Source organism: Arachis hypogaea, chromosome 5, assembly GCF_003086295.3.
Source record: "Arachis hypogaea cultivar Tifrunner chromosome 5, arahy.Tifrunner.gnm2.J5K5, whole genome shotgun sequence".
Taxonomy (NCBI): domain Eukaryota; kingdom Viridiplantae; phylum Streptophyta; class Magnoliopsida; order Fabales; family Fabaceae; genus Arachis; species Arachis hypogaea.
Genome location: NC_092040.1, coordinates 32,654,054 through 32,667,792, shown reverse-complemented (window position 1 = coordinate 32,667,792; position 13,739 = coordinate 32,654,054). Strand labels below are relative to the sequence as shown.

The following is a 13,739-nucleotide window of genomic DNA, read 5'->3' as shown; positions in this document are numbered from 1 at the left end:
AGAAGAGAATATGCAATGAATTCCAAAAACATCTATGAAGATCAGTATTAATTAGATGAGCGGGGCTTTTAGCTTTTTGCCTCTGAATAGTTTTGGCATCTCACTCTATCCTTTGAAATTCAGAATGGTTGGCTTCTTTAGGAACTCAGAATCCAGATAGTGTTATTGATTCTCCTAGTAAAGTATGATGATTCTTGAACATAGCTACTTATTGAGTCTTGGCTGTGGCCCAAAGCACTCTGTCTTCCAGTATTACCACCGGATACATACATGCCACAGACACATAATTGGGTGAACCTTTTCAGATTGTGACTCAGCTTTGCTAGAGTCCCCAATTAGAGATGTCTGGGGTTCTTAAGCACACTCTTATTGCCTTGGATCACAACTTTATTTCTTTCTTTCCTCTCTTTTTCGTTTTCTCTTTTTTTTTTCTTTTTTTTTTCGATTTTTTTTTCATAGCTTTTTCTTGCTTCAAGAATCATTTTTAATGATTTTTCAGATCCTCAGTAACATGTCTCCTTTTTCATCATTCTTTCAAGAGCCAACATTCATGAACCACAAATTCAAAAGACATATGCACTGTTTAAGCATACATTCAGAGAACAAAAGTATTGCCACCACATCAAAATAATTAAACTGTTATAAAATTCAAAATTCATGCAATTCTTTCTTTTATCAATTAAGCACATTTTTATTTAAGAAAGGTGATGGATTCATATGACATTCATAACTTTAAGGCATAGACACTAAGACACTAATGATCACAAGACACAAACATGGATAAACATAAGCATAAAATTCGAAAAACAGAAGAACAAAGAACAAGGAAATCAAAGAACGGGTCCACCTTAGTGATGGCGGCTCTTTCTTCCTCTTGAAGATCCTATGGAGTGCTTGAGCTCCTCAATGTCTCTTCCTTGTCTTTGTTGCTCCTCCCTCATGATTCTTTGATCTTCTCTAATCTCATGAAGGATGATGGAGTGTTCTTGATGCTCCACCCTTAGTTGTCCCATGTTGGAACTTAATTCTCCTAGGGAGGTGTTTAGTTGCTCCCAATAGTTTTGTGGAGGAAAGTGCATCCCTTGAGGAATCTCAGGGATCTCATGATGAGTGGGGTCTCGTGTGTGCTCCATCCTCTTCTTAGTGATGGGCTTGTCCTCATCAATGGGGATGTCTCCCTCTATGTCAACTCCAACTGAATAACAGAGGTGACAAATGAGATGAGGGAAGGCTAACCTTGCCAAGGTAGAGGACTTGTCCGCCACCTTATAGAGTTCTTGGGCTATAACCTCATGAACCTCTATTTCTTCTCCAATCATGATGCTATGGATCATGATAGCCCGGTCTATGATAACTTCGGACCGGTTGCTAGTGGGAATGATTGAGCGTTGTATAAACTCTAACCATCCTCTAGCCACGGGTTTGAGGTCATGCCTTCTCAATTGAACCGGCTTTCCTCTTGAATCTCTCTTCCATTGGGCGCCCTCTTCACATATGACTGTGAGGACTTGGTCAAACCTTTGATCAAAGTTGACCCTTCTAGTGTAAGGATGTTCATCTCCTTGCATCATAGGCAAGTTGAACGCCACCCTCACACTTTTCGGACTAAAATCCAAGTATTTCCCCCGAACCACAGTAAGATAATTCTTTGGATTCGGGTTCACACTTTGGTCATGGTTCTTGGTGATCCATGCATTGGCATAGAACTCTTGAACCATCAAGATTCTGACTTGTTGAATGGGGTTGGTAAGAACTTCCCAACCTCTTCTTCGGATCTCATGTCGGATCTCCGGATATTCACCCTTCTTGAGTGAAAAAGGGACCTCGGGGATCACCTTCTTCAAGGCCACAACTTCATAGAAGTGGTCTTGATGTACCCTTGAGATGAATCTTTCCATCTCCCATGACTCGGAGGTGGAAGCTTTTGCCTTCCCTTTCCTCTTTCTAGAGGTTTCTCCGGCCTTGGATGCCATAAATGGTTATGGAAAAACAAAAAGCAATGCTTTTACCACACCAAACTTAAAATGTTTGCTCGTCCTCGAGCAAAAGAAGAAAGAAGAGAGTAGAAGAAGAAGAAATGAGGAGAAAGGGAATGGCTTTGTATTCGGCCAAAGGGGAGAGAAATGGTGTTTAAGGTGTGTGAAAATTAAGGAGTGAAGGAGGGTTTATATAGGAGGGGGGGAGAGGGATGTTCGGCCATTTGAGGGTGGGTTTGGGTGGGAAATTGGTTTGAATTTGAATGGTGGGGTTGGTGGGGTTTTATGAAGGATGGATGTGAGTGGTGAAGAGAAAGATGAGATTTGATAGGTGAGGGGTTTTTGGGGAAGAGGTGTTGAGGTGATTGGTGAGTGGGTAAAGAAGAGAGAGAGAGTTGTAGGGTATGTGGGGGTCCTGTGGGGTCCACAGATCCTGAGGTGTCAAGGAAAAGTCATCCCTGCACCAAATGGCATTCAAAATCACGTTTTGTGCCTTTTCTGGCATTAAACGCCGGGCTGGTGCCCATTTCTGGCGTTTAACGCCAGCTTCTTGCCCATTTCTGGCGTTTAACGCCAGTCTGGTGCCCCTTTCTGGCGTTAAACGCCCAGAATGGTGCCAGACTGGGCGTTAAACGCCCAACAGCTAACCTCACTGGCGTTTAAACGCCAGTGGGTGCGTCCTCCAGGGTGTGCTATTTTTCTTCCTGTTTTTCATTCTGTTTTTGCTTTTTTCATTGATTTTGTGACTTCTCATGATCATCAACCTACAAAAAAGAGAAAATAACAAAACAAAATAGATAAAATATAACATTGGGTTGCCTCCCAACAAGCGCTTCTTTAATGTCAGTAGCTTGACAGAGGACTCTCATGGAGCCTCAGAAATGCTCAGAGCCATGTTGGAACCTCCCAACACCAAACTTAGAGTTTGAATGTGGGGGTTCAACACCAAACTTAGAGTTTGGTTGTGGCCTCCCAACACCAAACTTAGAAGTTGACTGTGGGGGCTCTGTTTGGCTCTGTTTTGAGAGAAGCTCTTCATGCTTCCTCTCCATGATGATAGAGGGGTATCCTTGGGCCTTAAACACCAAAGATTCTTCATTCACTTGAATGATCAACTCTCCTCTATCAACATCAATCACAGCCTTTGCTGTGGCTAGGAAGGGTCTGCCAAGGATGATGGATTCATCCATGCACTTCCCAGTCTCTAGGACTATGAAATCAGTAGGGATGTAATGGTCTTCAACCTTTACCAGAACATCCTCTACAAGTCCATAGGCTTGTTTTCTTGAGTTGTCTGCCATCTCTAGTGAGATTTTTGTAGCTTGCACCTCAGAGATCCCTAACTTCTCCATTACAGAGAGAGGCATGAGGTTTACACTTGACCCTAAGTCACACAAGGCCTTCTTGAAGGTCATGGTGCCTATGGTACAAGGTATTGAAAACTTCCCAGGATCCTGTCTCTTTTGAGGCAGTTTCTGCCTAGACAAGTTATCCAGTTCTTTGGTGAGCAAAGGGGGTTCATCCTCCCAAGTCTCATTTCCAAATAACTTGTCATTCAGCTTCATGATTGCTCCAAGGTATTTAGCAACTTGCTCTTCAGTGACATACTCATCCTCTTCAGAGGAAGAATACTCATCAGAGCTCATGAATAGCAGAAGTAAGTCCAGTGGAATCTCTATGGTCTCATTTTGAGCCTCAGATTCCCATGGTTCTTCATTGGGGAACTCATTGGAGGCCAGTGGACGCCCAGTGAGGCCTTCCTCAGTGGCGTTCATTGCCTCTCCTTCCTCCCAAAATTTGGCCATGTTGATGGCCTTGCACTCTCCTTTTGGATTTTCTTCTGTATTGCTTGGAAGAGTACTAGGAGGGAGTTCAGTAATTTTCTTGCTCAGCTGACCCACTTGTCCTTCCAAATTTCTGATGGAGGACCTTGTTTCAGTCATGAAACTTTGAGTGGTTTTGATTAGATCAGAGACCATTGTTGCTAAGTCAGAGGTATTCTGCTTAGAGCTCTCTGTCTGTTGCTGAGAAGATGATGGAAAAGGTTTGCTATTGCTAAACCTGTTTCTTCCACCATTATTGTTATTGAAACCTTGTTGAGGTCTCTGTTGATCCTTCCATGAGAGATTTGGATGATTCCTCCATGAAGGATTGTAGGTGTTTCCATAGGGTTCTCCCATGTAATTCACCTCTTCCATTGAAGGGTTCTCAGGATCATAAGCTTCTTCCTCAGATGAAGCTTCCTTAGTACTGCTTGGTGCATTTTGCATTCCAGACAGACTTTGAGAAATCTTATTGACTTGTTGGGTCAATATTTTATTCTGAGCCAAAATGGTATTCAGAGTGTCAATCTCAAGAACCCCTTTCTTCTGACTAGTCCCATTGTTCACAGGATTTCTTTCAGAAGTGTACATGAATTGGTTATTTGCAACCATTTCAATCAGTTCTTGAGCTTCAGTAGGCGTCTTCTTCAGATGAAGAGATCCTCCTGCAGAGCTATCCAGAGACATCTTGGATAGTTCAGAGAGACCATCATAGAAAATACCTATGATGCTCCATTCAGAAAGCATATCAGAAGGACACTTTCTGATTAATTGTTTGTATCTTTCCCAAGCTTCATAGAGGGATTCTCCTTCCTTCTGTCTGAAGGTTTGGACTTCCACTCTAAGCTTACTCAATTTTTGAGGTGGAAAGAACTTTGCCAAGAAGGCATTGACTAGCTTTTCCCAAGAGTCCAGGCTTTCTTTAGGTTGAGAATCCAACCATGTTCTAGCTCTGTCTCTTACAGCAAAAGGGAATAGCATAAGTCTGTAGACCTCAGGGTCAACTCCATTAGTCTTGATAGTGTCACAGATTTGCAAGAACTCAGCTAAAAACTGATGAGGATCTTCCAGTGGAAGTCCATGAAACTTGCAATTCTGTTGCATTAGAGAAACTAATTGAGGCTTAAGCTCAAAGTTGTTTGCTCCAATGGCAGGGATAGAGATGCTTCTCCCATAGAAATCGGGAGTAGGTGCAGTAAAGTCACCCAGCACCTTCCTTGCATTGTTGGCATTGTTGTTTTCGGCTGCCATATGTTCTTCTTCCTTGGAGAATTCGGTCAGGTCCTCTAAAGAGAGTTGTGCTTTGGCTTCTCTTAGCTTTCTCTTCAAGGTCCTTTCAGGTTCAGGATCAGCCTCAACAAGAATGCCTTTGTCTTTGCTCCTGCTCATATGAGAGAGAAGAGAACAAGAAAATGTGGAATCCTCTATGTCACAGTATAGAGATTCCTTGAAGTGTTAGAGGAAAAGAAGAGTAGAAGACAGAAGTAAAAAATTCGAACTTATCAAAGGAGATGGAGTTCGAATTTTGTATTAAGGAATAGTGTTAGTCCATAATTAGAAGGATGTGAGAAGAAGGGAAGTGATTTTCGAAAATTAAGTAAAAATTTTGAAAACATTTTTGAAAAACATTACTTAATTTTCGAAAATGAAAGTGGGAAAGAAATAAAGTGATTTTTGAAAAAGATTTTGAAATTAGAAATCAAAAAGATTTGATTGAAGACTATTTTTGAAAAAGATGTGGTTAGGAAAATATGATTGGTTTTAAAAAGATGTGATTGAGAAGATATGATTTGAAAAACATTTTAAAAAGATTTGATTTGGAAAATTAAAAACTTGGCTAACAAGAAAAGATATGATTCAAACATTAAACCTTTCTCAACAGAAAAGGCAACATACTTGAAATGTTGAATCAAATCATTAATTGGTAGCAAGTATCTTTGAAAAAAGAAAGAAATTAAATTTGAAAGAGATTTGATTGAAAAGATATGATTTGAAAAAGATTTGATTTTGAAAAACTTTGAAAACTAAAAAAAATTTGATTTGAAAACAAAATCTTCCCCCTTGTGCCATCCTGGCGTTAAACGCCCAGAATGGTGCACATTCTGGCGTTTAACGCCCAAAATGCTACCCTTTTGGGCGTTAAACGCCCAACCAGGTACCCTAGCTGGCGTTTAAACGCCGGTCTGTCCTTCTTCACTGGGCGTTTTGAACGCCCAGCTTTTTCTGTGCAATTCCTCTGCTGTATGTTCTGAATCTTCAATTCTCTGTATTATTGACTTGAAAAGACACAAATTAAAAATATTTTTGGATTTTTAATAATAAGGACAAATCAAAATGCAACAAGAATCAAATAACAGTGCATGCAAGACACCAAACTTAGCCGTTTGTACACTACTGACACTAACAAAATGAAAATGCATATGAGACACACAAAACACTCAAGTCAATTGAATTCAAAGATCAGAGCACGAAAATCATCAAGAATTACTTGAAGATCCTTAAGACACATGCATGAATGCAATAAGAACAGAAACATGCAATTGACACCAAACTTAACATGAGACACTAGAATCGAACAAGAAATATTTTTGGATTTTATGATTTTGTAATTTTTTTGGATTTTCGAAAATTAAGTGGAAAAGAAAATAAAGGTATCAAAATTCTTAATGAGAATTCCAGGAATCATGCAATGTTAGTCTAAAGCTTTAGTCTAAAGAAATTAGACATGGCCAGCCAAGCTTCAGCAGAACATTGCATTCAAGAGCTAAATTGATGAAGATCAATCAGCTTTGGTGATGATAAGAATATCACCTTGAAACACTAGAATTCATTCTTAAGAACTCTGAAGAAAAAAAAATACCTAATCTAAGCAACAAGATGAACCGTCAGTTGTCCAAACTAGAACAATCCCCGGCAACGGCGCCAAAAACTTGGTGTTGTTGCCGGATCTTGGCACTGATGTTACCAAAAGCTTGCTCAAAACTTGAACAATCCCCGGCAACGACGCCAAAAACTTGGTGCGCGAAATTGTGAACAATACTTTTTCACAACTCTCATAATCCCCAGTCATGAACCCCAAAAACTTGGTAGTTCAGTACCATGGCATTACACAACTTCGCACAACTAACCAGCAAGTGCACTGGGTCGTCCAAGTAATAAACCTTACGCGAGTAAGGGTCGATCCCACGGAGATTGTTAGTATTGAAGCAAGCTATGGTCATCTTGTAAATCTTAGTCAGGCAAACTCAAATAGTAATGGTGATGAACGAAAATAACAAAAAGGTAAAGATAGAGATACTTATGTAATTCATTGGTAGGAACTTCAGATAAGCGTATGAAGATGCCTTCCCTTCCGTCTCTCTGCTTTCCTACTGTCTTCATCCAATCCTTCTTATTCCTTTCCATGGCAAGCTTGTGTAGGGTTTCACCGTTGTCAATGGCTACCTCCCATCCTCTCAGTGAAAGCGATTGCATATGCTCTGTCACAGCATAGCGGAATTCAGCTGTCGGTTCTCGGTCAGGCCGGAATAGAATCCATCGATTCTTTTGCGTCTGTCACTAACGCCCCGCCTGCTAGGAGTTTGAAGCACGTCACAGTCATTCAGTCATTGAATCCTACTCAGAATACCACAGACAAGGTTAGACCTTCCGGATTCTCTTGAATGCCGCCATCAGTTCTTGCCTATACCACGAAGACTCTGATCTCACGGAATGGTTGGCTCGTTTGTCAGACGAGCACTCGGTTGTCAGGCGATCAACCATGCATCGTGCAATCAGGAATCCAAGAGATATTCACCCAATCGAAGGTAGAACGGAGGTGGTTGTCAGTCACACGTTCATAGGTGAGAATGATGATGAGTGTCACGGATCATCACATTCATCAAGTTGAAGAACAAGTGATATCTTAGAACAAGAACAAGCGGAATTGAATGGAAGAACAATAGTAATTGCATTAATACTCGAGGTACAGCAGAGCTCCACACCTTAATCTATGGTGTGTAGAAACTCCACCGTTGAAAATACATAAGCATAAGGTCTAGGCATGGCCGAATGGCCAGCCTCCCAATGAGGGTTCAATCATAAAAATGTATGATCAAAAAGCTCTAGTGATCGAAAGACTCCCAATACAATAGTAAAAGGTCCTACTTATAGAAAACTAGTATCCTAAGGTTTACAGAAATGAGTAAATGACATAAAAATCCACTTCCGGGCCCACTTGGTGTGTGCTTGGGCTGAGCAATGAAGAAGTTTCGTGCAGAGACTCTTCTTGGAGTTAAACGCCAGCTTTAGTGCCAGTTTGGGCGTTTAACTCCCATTTTGGTGCCAGTTCCGGCGTTTAACGCTGGAATTTCTGAAGGTGACTTTGAACGCCGGTTTGGGCCATCAAATCTTGGGCAAAGTATGGACTATCATATATTGCTGGAAAGCCTAGGATGTCTACTTTCCAACGCCGTTGAGAGCGCGCCAATTGGGCTTCTGTAGCTCCAGAAAATCCACTTCGAGTGCAGGGAGGTCAGAATCCAACAGCATCTGCAGTCCTTTTCAGTCTCTGAATCAGATTTTTGCTCAGGTCCCTCAATTTCAGCCAGAAAATACCTGAAATCACAGAAAAACACACAAACTCATAGTAAAGTCCAGAAAAGTGAATTTTAACTAAAAACTAATAAAAATATACTAAAAACTAACTATATCATACCAAAAACATACTAAAAACAATGCCAAAAAGCATACAAATTATCCGCTCATCATACACAAATGCCACAGACACATAACTGGGTGAACCTTTCCAGATTGTGACTCAGCTTTGCTAGAGTCCCCAGTTAGTGGTGTCCAGAGCTCTTAAGCACACTCTATTACTTTGGATCACGACTTTAACCACTTAGTCTCAAGCTTTTCACTTGGACCTTCATGACACAAGCACATGGTTAGGGACAGCTTGATTTAGCCGCTTAGGCCTGGATTTAATTTCCTTGGGCCCTCCTATCCATTGATGCTCAAAGCCTTGGATCCTTTTTACCCTTGCCTTTTGGTTTTAAGGGCTATTGGCTTTTTCTGCTTGCTTTTTCTTTTTCTTTCTATTTTTTTTCGCTACTTTTTTTTTCGCAAGCTTTCTTTTTTACTGCTTTTTCTTGCTTCAAGAATCAATTCATGAATTTTTCAGATCATCAATAACATTTCTCTTTGTTCATCATTCTTTCAAGAACCAACAATTTTAACACTCATAAACAACAATATCAAAAGACATATGCACTGTTCAATCATTCATTCAGAAAACAAAAGTTATTGTCACCACATCAATATAATTAAATTAAATTCAATGATAAATTCGAAATCTATGTACTTCTTGTTCTTTTGAATTAAAACTTTTTTCATTTAAGAGAGGTGAAAGACTAATGGATTTTATTCATAGCTTTAAGGCATGGTTACATACTAATGATCATGAAGTAGAGACACAAAACATAGATAAACACAATACTAAAAACCAAAAACAGAGAGAAATAAAGAACAAGGAATGAATCCACCTGAGTGAGGGTGGTGCCTTCTTGAAGGTCCAATGGTGCTTTTTGAGCTCCTCTATGTCTCTTCCTTGCTTCTGTTGAATGATTCCTAGTAATTTTGGTGTTTCTACCCTTAGTTGCTTCCAATATTTGTGTGGAGGATAACTTATTCCCTGAGGTATCTCAGGGATTTCTTGATTTGCAGCCACATGTTCTACCACTGAGCTATGACGGCTTATAGTCTTTCCATCTCCCAAGACTCAGAGGTGGAAGCTTTTGTCTTCCCTTTGAGGTTTCTCTGGCCTTAGGTGCCATTAATGGTAATGGAAAAGCAAAAAAAAGCTATGCTTTTACCACACCAAACTTAAAATATTGCTCGCCCTCGAGCAAGAGAAGAAAGAAGAGAGGAAGAAGAAGAAGAAGAAAATGGAGGTGAGTGGGGGGAGATGAATTCGGCTATATGGGTGGGATTGGGTGGGAAGGAGAAGTTGAATTGTAAAGGTAGGTGGGGTGTATGGGAAAGAGTGGATAGATGTAGGTGGTGAATGAAAAATAGAAGGGATGACCATGAATGGAAAGAGAGAGGGCGAGGTAGGTGGGGATCCTGTGAGATCCACAGATCCTGAGATGATCCTGTGGGGTCCACAGGTCCTGAGGTGTCAAGGAATTCCATCCCTGCACCAAATAGGCATGTAAATTGCCTTGGCACACCATTCTGGCATTTAAACGCCCATTGGTGCATGTTCTGGGCGTTCAACGCCCATGTAAAGCATGTTTCTGGCGTTGAACGCCAGTTTCATGCTTGTTACTGGCGTTCAGCGCCAGTTTGTCTCCTCTAGGCACATTCCTGGCGTTCAGCGCCAGGATGTTGCTTGTTTCTGGCGTTCAGCGCCAGAATGGTGCTCTGTTCTGGCGTTGAACGCCAGCCAGATGCATCTTACTGGCGTTGAACGCCAGTCTGCGCTACCTCCAGGGTGAAAAATTTTTTTCTTCTGTTTTTGACTCTGTTTTTAATTTTTTTTATTTTTTCGTGACTCCTCATGATCATGTACCTAATAAAACACAAAATAACAATAAAACAAAATAAAATAAAAGTTAGATAAAAATTGGGTTGCCTCCCAACAAGCGCTTCTTTAATGTCAATAGCTTGACAGTGGCTCTCATTGAGCCACTAGGTGATCAGGTCAATTTTTGTATGGTCCCAACACCAAACTTAGAGTTTGGATATGGAGTTTGAACACCAAACTTAGAGTTTGGTTGTGGCCTCACAACACCAAACTTAGAGTTTGACTGTGTGGGCTCTTCTTGACTTTGAACTGAGAGAAGCTCTTCATGCTTACTCTCTTTTGTCACAGAGGGATGGCCATGTGCTTTAAACACAAGGTAGTCCCCATTCAATTGAAGGACTAACTCACCTCTGTTGACATCTATCACAGCTCCTGCTGTGGCTAGGAAAGGTCTTCCAAGAATGATGCAATCATCCTTCTCCTTCCTAGTGTCTAGGATTATGAAATCAGCAGGGATGTAAAGGTCTTCAACCTTTACTAAAACATCCTCTACTGTCCCATAAGCTTGTCTCAATGACTTATCTGCCAACTGCAATGAGAACAAGGCAGGTTGTACCTCAATGATCCCTAGCTTCTCCATTACAGAGAGTGGCATAAGATTTATCCCTAACCCTAGATCACATAGAGCTTTTTCAAAGCTCATGGTGCCTATGGTACAAGGTATTAGGAACTTGCCAGGATCTTGTTTCTTCTGAGGTAGAGTTTTCTGAATCCAAGTATCCAGTTCACTAATGAACAAGGGAGGTTCACTTTCCCAAGTCTCATTACCAAACAACTTGGCATTCAGCTTCATGATAGCTCCTAAATATTGAGCAAGTTGCTCTCCAGTCACATCTTCATCCTCTTCAGAGGAAGAATAGTATTCAGAGCTCATGAATGACAGAAGGAGATTTAATGGAATCTCTATGGTCTCTAGATGAGCCTCAGATTCCTCTGGATCCTTAATAGGAAACTCCTTCTTGCTTGAAGGACGTCCCGGGAGGTCTTCCTCACTAGGATTTTCGTCCTCCTCCTCCCTAGTGCATTCGGCCACTTTGATCAAATCAATGGCCTTGCACTCTCCTTTTGGATTCTCTTCTGTATTGCTTGAGAGAATACTGGGAGGAGTTTCAATGACTTTCTTACTCAGCTGGCCCACTTGTGCCTCCAAATTTCTAATGGAGGATCTTGTTTCATTCATGAAACTGAAAGTGGCCTTTGACAGATCAGAGACTATATTGGCTAAATTAGAAGTGTTTTGTTCAGAATTCTCTGTCTGTTGCTGAGAAGATGATGGATATGGCTTACTATTGCTCAGCCTATTGCGTCCACCATTGTTAAAGCCTTGTTGAGGCTTTTGTTGATCCTTCCAGGAGAAATTTGGATGATTTCTCCATGATGGATTATAGGTGTTTCCATAAGGTTCACCCATGTAATTAACCTCTGCCATGGCAGGGTTTTCAGGATCATAAGCTTCTTCAGAAGCTACCTCTCTAGTACTGTTGGATGCATGTTGCAATCCATTCAGATTTTGAGAGATTATGTTGACCTGTTGAGTCAACATTTTGTTTTGAGCCAGTATGGCATTCAGAGCATCAATTTCAAGAACTCCTTTCTTCTGAGGTATCCCATTATTCACGGAATTCCTCTCAGAGGTATACATGAATTGGTTGTTTGCAACCATGTCAATGAGTTCTTGAGCCTCTTCAGGCGTTTTCTTCAGGTGAATAGATCCACCTGCAGAATGGTCCAATGACATTTTCGAAAATTCAGAGAGACCATAATAGAATATATCTAATAAGGTCCATTCTGAAAACATGTCAGATGGACATCTTTTGGTCAACTGCTTGTATCTTTCCCAAGCTTCATAGAGGGATTCACCATCTTTTTGTTTGAAGGTTTGAACATCCACTCTCAGCTTGCTCAGCTTTTGAGGAGGAAAGAATTTATCCAAGAAGGCTGTGACCAGCTTATCCCAGGAGTCCAGGCTATCCTTAGGTTGTGAATCCAACCATATTCTAGCTCTGTCTCTTACAGCAAAAGGGAAAAGCATGAGTCTGTAGACTTCAGGATCAACTCCATTCGTCTTTACAGTCTCACAGATCTGCAAGAATTCAGTTAAAAACTGATAAGGATCTTCAGATGGAAGTCCATAAAACTTGCAGTTTTGTTGCATTAATGCAACTAGTTGAGGCTTAAGCTCAAAGTTATTGGCTCCAATGGCAGGAATGGAGATGCTTCTTCCATCAAACTTGGATGTGGGCTTTGTGAAGTCACCAAGCATTCTCCTTGCATTATTATTATTATTATTTTCGGCTGCCATCTCCTTCTCCTGTTCGAAAATTTCTGAAAGGTTGTTTCTGGATTGTTGTAATTTAGTTTCTCTTAATTTTCTCTTCAGAGTCCTTTCAGGTTCTGGATCAACTTCAACAAGAGTGCCCTTTTCCCTGTTCCTGCTCATATGAAAGAGAAGAAAACAAGAAAAGAAAGAGGAATCCTCTATGTCACAGTATAGAGATTCCTTTATGTCAGTAGAGGAAGAAAGGGGTAGAAGAATCCAAATACAAGGGATATAAGAAGTTCGGATTCTTAGATGAAGAGAGGTGAAGAGAAGTGTTAGTAATTAATTAATTAAATAGAATAAGAGAAGAGAAGAGAAATTTCGAAAATAATTTTTGAAAAAGAGGTTAGTAATTTTCGAAAATCAAAGACAAAATATAATTAAAATTAAAATTTAAAACAAAAAGAATTTTTGAAAAAGAGAGGGAGAATTTTCGAAAATTAGAGAGGAAAAAGTGGTTAGGTAGTTTTGAAAAAGATAAGAAACAAACAAAAAGTTAGTTAGTTGATTGAAAAAGATTTGAAATTAAATTTTAGAAAAAAGATAAGAAGATAAGAAGTTAGATAAGATATTTTGAAATCAAATTTTGAAAAAGATAAAATTTTTGAAAAAGATAAGATAAAAGATAAAAAGATAAGATAAAAATTTTAATAAAAAGATATTTTGAAAAAGATTTAATTTTTAAAAAGACTCAACTAAGAAGAAACTACAAGATAAGATTCTAGAACTTAAAGATTGAACCTTTCTTAACAAGAAAGTAACAAACTTCAAATTTTTGAACCAATCACATTAATTGTTAGCTAATTTTCGAAAATTTGATATAAAGATAAGAAAAAGATTTTAAAAATATTTTGAAAAAGATTTTTGAAATTTTCGAAATTTATAAAAAAATGAAAAAGATATGATTTTTGAAAGAGATTTTGAAAAGATAAGATTTTTAAAATTGAAATTTTGACTTGACTTGTAAGAAACAACTAATTTTAAAAATTTTTGACCAAGTCAACCCAAAATTTCGAAAATTTGGAGGAAAATAAGGAAAAGATATTTTTTTGATT

The 13,739-nt window shown here is 39.6% G+C and overlaps 2 non-coding genes across 2 annotated transcripts; both read left to right on the top strand.

Annotated features, from left to right (window-relative positions):
- Window positions 1-4,540: 4,540 nt before the first annotated feature.
- On the top strand, window positions 4,541-4,648 carry LOC112804840 (small nucleolar RNA R71). Its single transcript, XR_003203460.1, has one exon. It is a non-coding gene; the product is annotated as a small nucleolar RNA R71 (small nucleolar RNA).
- A 7,512-nt stretch (window positions 4,649-12,160) lies between these two features.
- On the top strand, window positions 12,161-12,264 carry LOC112805024 (small nucleolar RNA R71). Its single transcript, XR_003203638.1, has one exon. It is a non-coding gene; the product is annotated as a small nucleolar RNA R71 (small nucleolar RNA).
- The last annotated feature ends 1,475 nt before the right edge of the window (window positions 12,265-13,739 follow it).